This window comes from Symphalangus syndactylus, chromosome 3 (assembly GCF_028878055.3).
Source record: "Symphalangus syndactylus isolate Jambi chromosome 3, NHGRI_mSymSyn1-v2.1_pri, whole genome shotgun sequence".
NCBI classification, from domain to species: Eukaryota; Metazoa; Chordata; class Mammalia; order Primates; family Hylobatidae; genus Symphalangus; species Symphalangus syndactylus.
The window spans coordinates 25,951,005-25,967,032 of record NC_072425.2 but is presented as its reverse complement, the minus strand read 5'-3'; the positions used below and the strand labels follow the sequence as shown (position 1 = coordinate 25,967,032).

The 16,028-nt window shown below is 38.2% G+C and overlaps 1 long non-coding RNA gene across 1 annotated transcript in view; it reads left to right on the top strand.

Annotated features, from left to right (window-relative positions):
* The first annotated feature begins 284 nt into the window (after positions 1–284).
* Positions 285–16,028, top strand: part of LOC134736282 (uncharacterized) — a 114,184-nt gene continuing 98,440 nt past the window's right edge. Inside the window, exon 1 of the long non-coding RNA XR_010120187.1 lies at positions 285–298. This is a non-coding gene — a long non-coding RNA (uncharacterized lncRNA). The remainder of the gene's footprint in view (positions 299–16,028) is intronic.

The window sequence follows — 16,028 nt, the reverse complement described above, 5'->3', positions numbered from 1 at the left end:
GATTACTCAGAAGAAAAATAGACACTAATGTTGGGTTTCTGCAAAACGCAGTTTCCTTTCTACTTTAATATCTAGCATTCTATATTTGTGAAGTTAATATCTCAGATTAAGAAAAAGTTCATCCTTGCACTCACCAGAACACATAGCATCACCTTATGACATCATAGTCACCATAGCAACACCCGTGAGTTGGCAGCATATTGCCTTCAGCGAGGGAACATGGCAATGAGTTAACAAAGGATGGCAGCTTCAGATGCTGATGTGAACAGGAAGGGAAGAAGTGGAAAAGGAGGAACAGGTGTGCTGCTTTTTCTGCCAACATTCCTTAGGCCTGAGATGAAGTGGGAGTGAACATGTGAATAATCCGTAAGGAACAGAAATAAGTCTCCTAATCGCCTAGCCAATAAAATGAGAAGAGGGGAAGCAGGACAGAAGAGAAAGTGAAAGCATTCTGATGTCCTGTTTCCAAATATCAGGGTTGAATGTTCTTTATTCTTTCTTTGCCCTTTACTCTAGAGCAGTGTGCCATTTCTGAAAGAGCATGAAATTAACAAACCCTAGGTGGGAATTTATTTATTTATTTATTTATTTATTTATTTATTTATTTATTTTTTTGAGATAGAGTCTCACTTGGTCACCCAGGCTGGAGTGCAGTGGCACGATCTCGGCTCACTGCAACTTCCACCTCCCGGGTTCAAGCGATTCTCCTGCCTCAGCCTCCCAAGTAGCTGGGATTACAGGCGCCTGCCACCATAGCCGGATAATTTTTGTATTTTTAGTAGAGATGGGGTTTTGCCATGTTGGCCAGGCTGGTCTCAAACTCCTGACCTCAGGTGATGCACCCACTTTGCCTTCCCAAAGTGCTGGGATTACAGGCGTGAGCCATGTGCCCGGGCAGAATTTTATTTACTATACCACTTATAAGGTTTCACGCTTGGAAAAGTTTCTTAACCTTTTGAGTCTCAGTTATCTCATCTGCACAAAGGGTGTGATATTTGCATCTTGAGATTGTGAAGATCAAATAATGCAAGTAAGGTATCTGATTGATAGAAGGCTCTCAGTTTTCCTCTTTCTTTTTTCTAAGTGATTGAAATTTAGAATTATGAAATGTCTTTGTTTGGGCTGCTATAACAAAATATTGGAGGCTGGTAGCTTATAAATGACAAAAAAATCATTTTTCATAGTCCTGGAGGCTGAGAAGTCCATGATCAAACCACCAGCAGATTCAGTATCTGGTGAGAACATGTTTCCTCATACATGAGGCCTTTAAGCTGTGTCCTCATGTAGGTGGCAGGTTAGGCGAGCTCTCTGGGGCCTCTTTTATAAGGGCGGTAATCCTGTTCATGAAGACTCTCTACCTTCGTAATCTAATCACCTCGCAAAGACTCCACCTCCTAATCCTATTGCCTTTGGTGTTGAGATTTCAACATATGAATTTCAGGAGGATGTGAATATACAGATTATAGCCCAAATTATGGTAGTCAGTGATGAATGGCCATTTCAAGTATCATGTTCCATGCGTTTCTACATGTTTGAGCTATTCCGCAACTATTTAATTTCTAAACAAAAATGTTTAACTTGCTTAAAATGGATGTAATAGATACATTTCTCAGTGAATTTGATCAACCTTCTACTTATCTGAACCTTAAAATTGTATAAAGAGAAAAATAGATTTTATGTTCTGTTATTACTTTCCTTCTTATATTACACTTTAATGGAACTTAGTTGTTGGACATGTCTTTCTACACCCATACATCTATCCATCACCGTAACTGCAACCTCAAAATTATTTATTTATTTCTATTCTTTTGCTTAATCAATGTCTTTCTAATTAGACTTCAGCGAGGAGGTTTTGCATTTGTTTGATTTATCATTGTATCTCCAGATTCTAGCACAGTACCTTACATAAAGAAGGTGCTCGATATAAACATTTGTTGAACAAACAGAAGTTTAACAGACATCTTGATATGACATAAGTATTCAAAATGTCAGCAGAATATTCTTGAATACCTCTTTGAGTCTACTCACTAAAATAATCAAGTGTGCCGTTAATATATAGCAGACTTGGTATAGATTTCTACTTTGCCTTTTATCCCTTTATGTTAAGCTACTTGTTTCTTTTGTATGTCTCTTTTTCTCTCTCTAAATATACACGTCATTAGCTTTTTACCTCTGCCTTAGAAAAAAGTCTCCCTCCCTCTCTTCTACACTAGGTCTTCGTTTCACTGCTCCCTGGTCTTAAAAGTTTTTTCCATGGGACTTTCCTGCCAACATAATTCTGTGTGAGTTACGTTCGTTTGCAAAACCTTTCAGCATATGAAGATGTTCTATTTAATTAGTAAAAGCTCGATTTTTTTTCTGTCCTCAATGGAGCATCATATATCACCAAGTCTGGAGAGTCATTAGCTGTGATATTAATCAGGATGGGAACAAAAGCAGAATAAAACCCCAGACCTCAGTGAACCTTGCCGTGTCTCAGGCTCAGCTCCAACTACCCTGCAGGATCAAGCCCTCTGAGGTTCCCTTGGATCATTTCCACCCTAAGGGGCACAGTGAAGAAGGCTGTTATTCACCATGGCAGATAGTGTGTTACTGCTGCTCAGGGACACAGCAGGGGGACAGGGGAACTGAGGGCTGAATATCTCGAGCGCGAAATATCCCACTTGGGAGCTCCCGTGCCTGTGTTGGAGGAAAGTGTTTATTTCCTAGAGCCTCTTTCAGTTTAGGCGGAAGGTGACTGCTTCTACTCTTAGGAGATAAAAAGGAGAGTTTGTTTTCACATGCATGCCTTGCCTAATAATCCTTAGGAAATGCTGATTTCATCTTATGATATGATTAGGAACAAAATAGGGAAGCAAAATGTATGTAAGCTCCCTAGAGATGTTTGATCTCTGTATAAATTATGCTAATTGGTAATTCCCTGGGTCTTCATGCTCTCTGAGACTCAGTTTCCAGTTGAGTAAAATGGGAAAAATGACGTCCATTCTGTTTCCCTTGCAGAGTTGCGAGAGAAGAAAAAAGTAAAATTAATGTTCAGATGTTAAAATGACCCCTTAAGTTTGTTTTATTAAGATTTGCAAAAGTAACTTTGTCAAATACTAAATCATGTATTGGGATAAAATCTAAACAAAACATGTGACCATGAATCACACACATTGTGTCCACTACGTGGATATGAGTGAGAGGCAGCTGTCATGTAGCAAAAAGAATGCAGGTCATAGAACATCTCCACCATTCCTGACTTCTGTGACCTCAAGTCTGTCTATGAACTTCAATTACCACATCAGTAAAATGAAGACAGTAAAAGTCACCTATCAGGGTTGATATAAGAACAGAATAATTTTATCAACTTCTACCTGCCTTTATTTTGTCTGAAAATATCAGCTTAACATTATTTTCTTGATTGCCTCGATGTAGCTGTATAATCTTTACAGAATGGCTACGGTCTGGCATTCTGCTCTTTTATTATTATTTTCTCTCCTGATATCTTTACATCAGTTTCTTCCTCTAGAATCCATCATGCAGGCAGCCTTTAGTAAGCATCACATGCTACCCAAAGTGGTTTGCGTACGTTACCTTATTTACACACCTAAAGTAGCCTGTCAAAGTTAGGTATTATCTTTATTACATGAAGAGGAGGTGAAGAGTTCCTAGTAGTTACTCAGTTACTGAGCAGGAGACCAGGATCCAAACCTACACTCTTCTGTCCCTGTAGCTGGAGCTCATTTCTTTTTATCCCATTGCTTCCCAACAAGCTTTCTCTAGGAGTTTCAGAAAGCTGTCCATCCCCCTGTTGGTATGACATGGGTTCCATTCTCAGATATAAGGAATATAAGGAATTGGCAAGCTCAAGGTCAGGTTGGATTTTCAGGAAGCGGCTGATATGTTAGCATTTCTGTCTTGTTCTTTCAGATGTGACACAATGCACAGCCCAGCAGGTGATCTGGCCCTGATAACTGGTAAACTATAATAATCCTAATACTTAGCATCAATACAGCATCTTTCATCTAAGGCATCTGGGGGCTCAGAAGACATTAATTAAACTTCACAGCATCCTAATTCCTTGAGGTCAGGACTGTACCAATTTTAGGGAGAGATAAACTGAGATAATAATGACTATCATAAAGTAGAAAATCAAGACAGATCATTTGGCAGATGATAGGAGCCTAGCTTCTGGGTCGACTGAAACAATCATTAGATAAAATTGTGTGTCACTGAAAGCACCTGCTGTGAAGTCAGTAGACCTCAGTTTTTGGACTGACCTTTCCATTTTTTGAGTGAATAGAAAAGTCACTTTCTTTCTCATTCTTCGTGCACTCATCAGTAAAACAAAGGAGCTGCTAATCACTGCCTTTACCTAGAAACATCCACTCTCATGCTGACATGGCCCTTAGGAATCATCTGCCTGCAGTTCTCTGAACACTGCTTCATGGGCATGTGTCACTAGGATGTTTCAGAATCGTGAGGGATGGGAAATGGAAGAGAACGTTTGTTTAAAAATGCAGATTCCCAGGGGCCCATCCTAGTGATTCTAATTTAGTGTGTCTGAGATGGGACTCTGAAATACAAAGTTTTTAAACACTTCCCAGATGATTCTGATGTAATCAGTTTGGGACCCACAGCAGATCAAGCTCTGTTCTGATATTTGCCTTTTTACAGGTTATAGGGAGCTTTTCAACATCTGCCCCTTCTGCCTCTGCCCCACTCCTTCCCCCCAACCCAGGTACTGCCTGAGATTTCTCCTTAAAATGTGTCATCCATTTGTTCTCCATAGCAGTTGAAAAAATAATTTCTATGTTAAGTAGATCATGATCAATCCACTTATCTTGATATTGCAGAAGGTTTCCAAAAGAAATTTAAATTCTATAATAATAGATCTTCATGAAACACTATATGCCAGGAACTATTAATTAGTTTTACACATATCCATTTATTTAATCCTCACAGCAGTCCAATTAGTAGGTAATTAATATTATTATTATTTTAGGTGTGGAAACTAAGGCACAGAGAAATTATGTAATTTGTCTAAGGAAACATAGCAGAGCTGGATTTGAAGCCAGACAGTTTGGCTCCAGAGTCTTTTAAGCTCTATGTATAGTGTCTCAAATAATACAGAGATGAGCGAAGATTTGAATAACTGCGTTCTATGAAGTTCTAGACTATACTGAGGTTTTTCAGAATCTGAGGAAAGTTGTGAAAGCCTCTCCCAGAAAATTTCTCACATGTATGTAAACAATCTCAATTTGGCACACAATTTCAGGGGTTGAACAGTATTCAAAAGTTTTTCCATGAAATCTCTGTTAAAAAAGAAACTGGAAAGCAGTTGACTAAATGAAAATCTACAAAAATGAGTGATGGGAAATATGATCACTGTTTTTAGACATAAGAAGTGCTTTCATTTTTTTAAAGGCAACAGACATGTCTTTGGTGAAATTAAAAAGACAGCACATTATGATTAAACACAAGAATATAGCTTTTTATTAGGGTCATCAAATAGTGATTTAGGCTTATTCAAGGAGGTAGTGAGCTCCCCATTGCAAGAGGTGTTCAAGCAAATGATGGCAGGCAATCTCACAGGGATGCTGACGATGACATTTTCTATAATAAATTAATTGTCCATAAATGAAAAAACCTACAATACTCTAAAGAAGGCCAAGAAAGTCCAGACTCTTAATAATGTAGAATCCATAATGTTCAGCATACTATAGCAATAATAATAATGATACTATACCTAGACATGTAAAGAAGCTCAAAAATGTGGCTGCAAATCAGTAAACTGACCCTGAGGTAACCTAGGTATAGAGATTAGCAAAAAGCTATCTTAAAAAAGTTATTATAAATATGTTCAGGGACTTTAAGGAATGTATGTTCATAATAAGCTAATCTATAGCACACAAACAAAAACTATAAACACCAAACTAAAGTTTTAGAAATGAAAAATATAATATCCAAAATGAAAATTTAACTGATTTTACTTAATAGCAGATTAAACACAGCAGACAAAGAGAAGCTATAATAAAAGAAACAATTCAAAATAAAGTACAGAGAAAATAAAAGGTCGAAAAAAAATATAGCAAAGCCTCAATGACTTGTGGGCCAGTATCAAGCTCTACAATATCCATATAAGTGGAGTTCAAAAAACAGAGGAGACAGATAATCAGGACAGAAAAATAATTAAAGAAATAATGATAAAATTCTCCAAAAATTTTGTAGAAAACAAAATTTACATGTCCAAGAACATCAGTAGTGAGCTTCAAGAAAGAGAAAAACAAAGACAATTATACTTAGAGACATCATAGTCAATCAAAAATTAGAAGAAAATGTTGAATAAAGCCAAAGAAAATAATACCTTACATCAATAAAACAATGGTATGTGATGGCTGATTTCTTGTTAAAATCAATGGGTGATAGAAGACAAATAAATGACATTTTTTAAGTACTATGGGGTGGGGATACAAAAATCTGTCAACCTAAAATACCATATCCAACAAAAATGTACATAGACAAATAAATGCAAGTCAAAACATTTTTAGATTTGTAAAAATAAGAAAATTTGTTTCCAAAAGACTGGAATTATAGGAAATACAGAAGGTAATTCTTCATGCTAAAAGGTATTCACAGATCTGCAGAAAGATAGTCACAAGCACCAGAGGAATCACCACACTGATTTCCACAATGGCTGAACTAATTTATACTTGCACCAACAATGTATAAGCGTTCCTTTTTCTCCACAACCTCGCCAGTATCTGTTATTGTTTAACTTTTTAATAATAGCCATTCTAACTGGTGTTAGATGATATCTCATTGTGGGTTTGATTTGTATTTCTGTAATGATCAGTGATGTTGAACTCTTTTTCACATGATTGTTGGCCACATGTATGTTTTCTTTTGAAAAGTGGCTTTGCCCACTTTTTAATGGGGTTGTTTGTTTTTTTCTTGTAAATTTCTTAAAGTTCCTTATAGATGCTGGATATTAGACCTTTGTCAGATACATAGTTTGCAAAAATTTTCTCCTACTCTATAGGTTGTCTGTTTATTCTCTTGATAGTTTATTTGGCTGTGCAGAAGCTCTTTAATTTAACTAGATCCCATTGGTCAATTTTTGCTTTTGTTGCAATTGCTTTTGGTGTCTTTGTCATGAAATCTTTGCCTGCACTTATGTCCTCAATGATATTGCCTAGATCATCTTCCAGGATTTTTACAGTTTTGGGTTTTACACTTAAGTCTTTGTGTTCTCACTTGTAAGTGGAAGCTAAATGATGAGAACACATGGAGACATAGAGGGGAATAACACACACCGAAGCCTTTCAGAGGCTGGAGAGTGGAAGGAGGGAGAAGTTCAGGGAAAATAACTAATGGGTACTAGGCTTAATACCCGAGTGATGAAATAATCAGTACAACAAACCCCCATGACACAAGTTTACCTATGGAACAAAGCTGCACTTGTACCCCTGAACTTAATATAGAAGTTAAAAAAAAAATAAGCACCAGAAGTGGTAAGCATAGGAATAAATATAAAATGTATTTTTATATTTTATTATTTTACTTAAAATGCATTTGATTAGAGCAAAAATTACAATATTGCATATATATTGAGATATAGAAGACATGACACCATAAAAAAGAGAATGATAAATAGAACTGTAAGGTCGCAAAGCTCTTTTACTTTCTAGAAATAGCAATACTGACATTAACTCTAAGTAGTCTGTAATAACAAGGATGCATATTGGAATCCCTAAGGCAACCATTAAAAAAATATGAAGTACAGCTGAAAAGCCAATAGAGGAATTAAAATGAAATGCTGGAAAATATTTGATTAACCCAAATGAAGACAGAAAGACAAACTGCAGAATAATAAGAAAATTGTAGAGCTAAGTCCAACTATGTGAATAATAATCTTAAATCTAAATAAACTCAACCCTACAATTAAAAGGTTAAGATAGATTAAGAGAAAAAAACCAGTAAGATGTAATGTCACTGCATGGTACTTTATATATGAAGTAACAGTTTGAAAGTGAAAGGATGGAATTAAAAATACCATGTGGGCTGGGCGCAGTGGCTCACACCTGTAATCCCAGCACTTTGGGAGGCTGAGGTGGGTGGATCATGAGGTCAGGGTTCGAGACCAGCCTGACCAACATGGTGAAAACCCGTCTCTACTAAAAATAAAAAAATTAGCTGGGCGTGGTGGTGGGTGCCTGTAGTCCCAGCTACTCGGGAAGGTTGAGGCAGAGAACTGCATGAACCCGGAGGTGGAGGTTGCAGTGAGCCCAGATCGTACCACTGCACTCCAGCCTGGGTGACAGAGCGAGACTCCATCTCAAAAAAAAAAAAAAAAAAAAAAAAAATACCATGTGAACAGTAAGATTAACAAAGCTGAATAACTATATTAATATCAGACAAAATAGACTTTAAGACAAGAGTATTTAACGTTATTTTTAAAATATTCCAAATATACAGAAAAGCTGCAAAAGAGTTGCAATAATTTTCATATGCTGTCTACTCAGGTTCACCAAATATTAACATTTACTACATTTCTCTGCATTTCTCACTGCATATCTCTGCCTCCCTCCAATTCCCTCTCCCTTTCTGTCTTTATCTGTGTGTAGATTTGTACACATACATACACACATACACACCCGCACACACAAACACACACACACACGCTGGCAGATTTTTTCTGTGCTATTTGAGAATATGCTGCATACATAATTCCTTTTCATGCTTAAATATTTCATTATGTGTTTCTGAAAAACCAGGACATTCTTACGTAGACACCAATACAAAAATCAAAATCAGGAAATTAACATTGATAACATAGTAGTATCTAACCTACAGATCCCATTTAATTTTTCCCAATTGTATCACTAAAGTCTTTTTATAGTAAAAATAATTCTTCTAGTTCAGAATTTAATCCCAGATTAAATGTTGCTCTTAGTTGTGATGCCCTTTTATTTTCCTTTATTGTGGAATGGTTCCTCAGCCTGTCTTTCATGGCCTTGAGGTTTTGGGAAATCACAGGCCTTCTTTGGTAGAATATTCCTAAAATTAGGCCTATACGATGTTTCCTTATGATTAGTCTGAGGTTATGCATTTTTGGCAGGAGTACCTTGGGAGTAATACTGTGTTTTTTTCACTGCAAAACATCCAGAAGAAAATCGTATCAATTTGTCCTATTTCTGGTCATTAACTTTAGTGACTTGACTAAGGTGTTTCCTGCCAAGTTTTTTCTCTAAGGTTACTATTTTTGTTTTGTCATTAAGAAGTATCTTATTGGGAGATACTTTGACAACAGGAAAATATCCTAGTTCTCATTAAACTTTCACCTACCTGTTTTAGCAATCATAGGTGATGCTTACTGAAGCAATTATTACTATGATGGTTGCCAAATGAAAGCCAAGAGGTATAAAGAACCAGGTATAAAGAACAACAATTGAGACTGAAAAATGGCCAATTCATTGGGAAGACATAGCAATCATAAATATATACATGCCTTATTGAAAAAACATGAAGCAAAACCGACAGAATTAAAGGCAAAAAAAGACAAATCCATAGTAGTAATTGAATATCATAATGCCCCTCTCCAATGATTAATAGATAACTAAACAATAAAATCAGTAACGATATAGACATGAATAATACTTTTAGATCTATTGATATAATTGACAATTTAGCCACATTACACCCAGAAACTACCAAGAATAGAAACTTTTCTAGTGTTTATGGGATGTGTGCCAAGATAGACCATATGCTGGGTTATTAAATTAGTCTCAATAAATTTTACAAAATCAATATCTTACAGAGTACAGACTTTAAACAAATTGAATTATATAAGAAATCAGTAATCTAGAAAAGCCCCAATTATATATCGGTTAAACTGCTACTGGAGTAAACAGTGTATTAGCCAAGGAGGTGGCCTTATAGACAAATTCTAAATATAGATTCCACAGTGTGATACACTCAGGGGGTTTTTGGAGAGAAACATTATTTTAAAGCATTTCATTATTATTTGATATCTGCATATTCAGGAGAGAAACTTACAAGTAAAAATGCCAATTATGATTAAATCTATATAGATGCAGAAGTTTAACCCCATGATTTGCAAAGATTTTAATTGGTGAGGGTGGTTAAGTGTGGGCCAGACCACATTTCACCTGACCAGCTAGGCAATATGATCCTTCCACACATGGACAGGCTGGGAAGCCAATGTGTGTCGTGGGACTTGCTCATCCCCATGGTTTCAGCAGCTATCTCATCCAGGGTTTTGGGAGAAGGGGTGCTTAGCAACCTGTGTACCCCTACTCCCAGATTCCAGCTTTTAGATTCTAATAGAGATCCAGTGGTAATTACAAAGCAATGTGCCACCAGATAACTGCTGCCGTTGCTTCATTTCTATAGTTCTCTGAAGCCAGAAACATTATTCTGGTGAGAATGATGCTGGGCACAGTGACCCACCCCTGTAATCCCAGCACTTTGTGAGGCCGAGGCGGGGGGATTGCTTGAGGTCAGGAATTTGAGACCAAACTGGCCATTTTGGTGAAAGCCCATCTCTACTAAAATTAAAAATAAAAAAAAAATAGCCAGGTGTGGTGGCACGCGACTGTAATCCCAGCTACTCAGGAGGCTAAGACAGGAGAATCGCTTGAACCCAGGAGCCAGAGGTTGCAGTGAGTCAAGATCATGCCACTGCACTCCAGCCTGGGAGACAGAGCAAGACCCTGTCTAAAAAAACAAACCAACCAACAAACAAAAAAAAAAGGGAATGAAATGCCCAGAGCAGCCACCCTCAGGAGGCTATTTCTGCCAGTAGACTGTGGTATAAAATTGCATCTATACCTATATGCACATTTATATTATTTATATATTTTAGTTTATCTCTGATAACTATTTTTTTCTGATGCGAAAACCATTCTTTAAGTAAGATATATGTTTATGCCTCTCTCTATATATATATTTATATATATACATATATATAATTTTAAAAGCGAAAGTGAATTCAGTGCTCAAGACAAGAAAGGTTTTTTGTTTTGTTTTGTTTTCCCTATTACCCTTGTAGAACACTGCCCTGTCCTCATTATTTTTGGAAACAAACCATTGCTTTAAAATGATCAGGAAACTAAAGGGAAAACATTTGCACTTCATTTTTTTTTTCCAGGTGGATAATGAACTCTACACCCAAAAGGGAGAAAGAGAACCTGAGAACGCAATTGTGCAAGTTAGGAATCAGTGTGCTAGTCAAAAAGGGTGTCAAGTAGAGAAAGGTGGGAGCGGGGACATTAAAAATAAGGAAAGCGATTCAGTGAAGAAGTGACTCAAAAGGTCAGGCTGCTAAGTGTCCCTGCAGGGTGAGAACCAGAAATCACACTATTGCAGCCCACGCAGGCCCACACGAAGGACCAGAATAATTGATGATATAAGAGCCAGGATTTGCGTAATTCACAGGATCTTAAACCGCCCACAGACATGCAGCCCAACTGTCTCTGTGCAAACATCACGGAGCTCGGGTGATGTTGAGAGCCTTTGGGGCTGTGAGGTGATAGGATAGCTGAAGAGAGGGTTTGGATGTAAAGGGACCTGAAGCCTGCACTAATCCATGCATTATGTTTTGAAGATAAAGGAACAATGATTCCATGAAAATCAAATGTCCCATTTTGTGTGAATACCTGTGCAAGTGTCTAAGAAAACAATGCTGATGAGCTCTTTGGTAAAGAACTTGGTTGGAGCTGATGCTTAGCGTTAAAGCTTAAATGTATATTCTCCTGCTCCCGAAGTCTAACTTGCCCTAGCACGCTCAAGCCTGCCCAAGGGAGAAAGACTTTGCTTTTTCCCCTTGGGGATGCTGGTTTGGCTTGTGCTTTCTGCCTCTATAGGAGGTAGAGGACATGCGAGAAAAGAGCTAATATCTGATTTCTGATTTTCTAGGCATAGTAAGCCTGTCGACTCTCCTTCTGTGGCCCAATTAATGACTCAGATTTGACCAGTCAGATAAACAACTTCCTGCCTTTGAAGAGAGCTAGGAAGTGGGCGCAGAGTGGCTAGCTGGCATGGAGACAGGGACACAACTGTCCCCATCTGCCATATGGGGACTGAGCAATCTCCCTCAAGTACACACGTTGCAGCATGGGTGAGCCTCATTTGTCCCTGTGAACTGATCTGAGCCTCTCCTGGTAGCTGTTATCGGTGCTTCCTAAAACCTTAGCTCTGTTACCTGAAATCTGACTTTTATAACCATCTCTTTATGATCTCTCCAAATCAGGGCAGGAAAGAGCCAGGCTCTTCTGCTGGTACTGACTGAACTGGAAGCATCACTTAAGCTCTCTGGGCCTGCCATTTTGATTGTTTGGATTCATTCACTTGGTGCTAAGCCTAGTGCTACCAACTTTGGTCACAAAGCTGAGTAAGGGAAAACAGCTGCCCTTGAAGTTCTTACAATCTAGACAAACTTAGAATTCACTGTGAAACAAGGTGATAAATTTGGGAATAAAAGTGTGTCTATGATGTGGGAGGAGAAGAAGAGATTAAGGCTAAACAGGTAATGTAGTGGAGATAGCTAATATTCCTTCAGGATTCATCCAGTCTTCCCTTCTTTTTAACAATGGAACCTGCCAAGATTTCGCTGGCTGCATGACCCCTGCCCATTATCATAGGCATGGGGCTTAGTTCTGATTAACGGATGTGAATGAAAGTGATATATCCAACTGTGAGGTCATGATCTTTAAAAAGACAATTTCTGTCCTCAACGAACTGTCTTGCTGCTACCCCATCATGTCCTAATGAATACAAGATGCTGGTGAGCCAGGCTTAATCGCTTGGGGGAGATAAATATTCCCAGGGAACAGTAGGGCAATAATTTGGAGGTAACCTGGGCCATTGTATGACCTCACAGAACTGAGACTCGACCACTTATATCTGGACAGGAAAGTAAATATCTGAACTACTGTCTTGGGTTCTCTCTATTATTATAGCCCTTATCCTGTACCCTAACTAATACACGGTTTCATGTTAAAGAAGGGATTAACATTTGCACAAAATCTTGAATAATAGGAAAGAATATCCAGGATGATAAGAAATAGAAAAATAATTCCAGATAAAGAAAATAGCACATTAAAAGATTCAGAAACATGAAAAAGGATAATTCAGAATGCTCCTGATGTGAATGGGAGTGGAGGCCGCTGACGGTATAGAGAAGCGAGAGAAGAGATGCGAAGAATTAGCAGCAATCAACCCACAAATAACTTTCTTGCCTGTCTATGGAATTGACACTTTATCCCATTGGAGTTGGGGAGTCTTGCAGAGTTTGAACAAACTAAGGAGAGATATGATCATGTATGTCCTCAAAAAAAAGATACCTCTTATTATAGAATGCAGGAAATTAAACTGGTAGCAGAGCCTTAATAAATGCAGCCATCCAATGTCCTTTCTGGGGCTCATTTCCTCACTTGTGAAATAGTTTGGTTGCTCTAGATCAGAGGTTGGCACATTATGGTCCATGGGCCAAATCTGACCTCCTTCCTGTTTTTGTTAATGAAGTGTTATTGGAATGCAGTCACTATCACTTGTATATACACTGCTCATGACTGTACCTCTGGTAAATGGTAGCATTGAATAGTTATAAAGAAATCCTATGTATTTACTCACTGGCCCTTTATGGAAAAAGTTAGCTGATCTTGCCTCTAGATCAATCAGAGTTACCCAAGAATGTCCACAAGTCAGCTGAGGAGAGGCCAGGCCTCCTGGTCTATCAACCACAGCAGCTCTATTCTTAACCACTTTATATAGTAGCCCTTCATGTAAGATTTTGTTTTTCAGAAAGATACTACTGGAACAAAGCAGTTTAATAACTACTGGCCTAAATGACCTTGAAGATCCCTTCTAGCTTCAGGGAATCTCGGTTCATTTGATGACTAAACAAACATACCTTTGAATGCCTGCAATGTGCTAAGTGCTAAACTAGATGTAGTGATGAAAGGAAGAAGTATGGTCTCCCTCAAAAAGCTTACAATAATATTAGAGCATTTAACTTCTGGAATAATGAGTGGTTTCACCTATTTATACAAACACACACACACACACACACACACACACACACACACACACACACACTATGGCAGGCTGTATTAGTTTTCCAGGGCTGCCATAACAAAATACCACAGACTAGGTGGTTTAAACAACAGATATTTATTTTCTCACTGTTCCAGAGGCTAGGAGTCCAATATCAAGCAGGTTTGGTTTCTTTTGAGACCTCTCTTCTTGGCTTGCTGTCTTTTCTCTGTGTATGTGCATGTCTGTGTCCTAATCCCACCCTCCCTTTTTTTTTTTTTTTTTTTTGAGACACAGTCCTGCTCTGTCACCCAGGCTAGAGTGCAGTGGCGCCAGCTTGGCTCACTGCAAACTCCGCCTCCTAGGTTCAAGTGATTCTTCTGCCTCAGCCTCCCAAGTAGCTGAGATTACAGGCACCCAACACCATGCCCAGCTAATATTTTTGTATTTTTAGTAGAGATGGGGTTTCACCATGTTGGCCAGGCTGGTCTCAAACTCCTGACTTCAGGCGATCCGCCCACCTTTTCTTACAGGAGCACCAGTAATATTAGATAAGGACTCACTCATATGACCTCATTTTACCTTAATAACCTCTTCGAATGCCCTATCTCCAAATACAATCACATTCTGAGATACTGGGGCTAGAACTTCAACATATGAATTTGGAATTTGGGGGCAGGGAGACACAATTTATTCAGCCCACAATACACTGTGTTGCATATTTTAAAAAAATATGAAAATACGGTCTCTATTTTTGAAATCTTTTCAGGCTAGTGGGAGAGGCAAGACCCTATCTAAATATAAATCATGCAGCATACAGCACTCTAGGAGCTTAAATTCAAGCTGAAGAAACAAAACATGTTTACAAATAAATATGCAAGTATTTGGAAAGGTTTCATGAAAGAGATAGTAAGAATGTTAGGATTTGAATAAAAGGAGGTACACGCTCCTTTCCTGTCTTTTCTAAATATTGGTCCCAGTTAGGACTTGTGTCTTTTCATCCAGTAGTTAACTCTCCACACAATGCAGCAGGGAGTGGAAAAGGGCATGCAGGGAGGAGTGTGAAATGGGAGCCAGCAGTGAAAACTACCGCAGCATTCCATTTAATAAATGCAAACCCTCTCTTGCTCAGCCTTCTTTATATTATCAAACATTGTTGTCAATTACTGCCTTTTAGCTAGGCAATGCTAATTCCTCCAAATGTGCATTATATAGACTCACATCATGTAAGAACTAGAAAGAGCCTAAGAATCTTCTAAAATAGAGGGGGAGCATGAATGGGATTTAGGGAGAGCAGGGAACCTCTAAAACAATAATTGAATTTGTGATTATGCACATTTAATTATGGAGAGAGTCCATATATATCATTACATAAATACCATGCACTACTTTACAGAAACCGTCAAAGGGCTTCCTCACATTGTACTTGAAAGAGAACACATATGACTGGGTCCTACGTGGTCTGGCCCCTGGTTATTCCCTGCCCTCATCTTTTCTCCTCTCCCTCTTAGTCACTGAACCACAGCTACTCCAGGCCTATTTGTATTCCAAAAAGACACCAAACTGACTTCTGCTGCAGGGAATCTGCATTAGCTGTTACCCCTGCTGGAACACCTTGCTTCCAGGTCTGTGCCTGGTTGATTCCGTCTGACCATTCAATCCTAAACTTGAACTATTACCTTCTTCACATCCAAAGTATTAACTTTTCCATTCCTTGTTTATCACATTACCCTCATTATTCTGTTTTGTTTTCTTGACATCCCCTATCATAATCTAAAATTATCTTCTCCATATGTTGGTTTATTTGCTTCTTTCATCCCACACAGGCCTGTGTTTATGGATGTATTCTGAGTAGTTGGGATTGTAGCAGGCATATTGTAGGTGCTCAATACGTATTTGCTAGGTAGATTCTCAGAGTGATCTGTGATCCGTTACTCCACTCCATCCACATTAAACAAACAACAAATAAACAGCAAACAAAAAAGTAA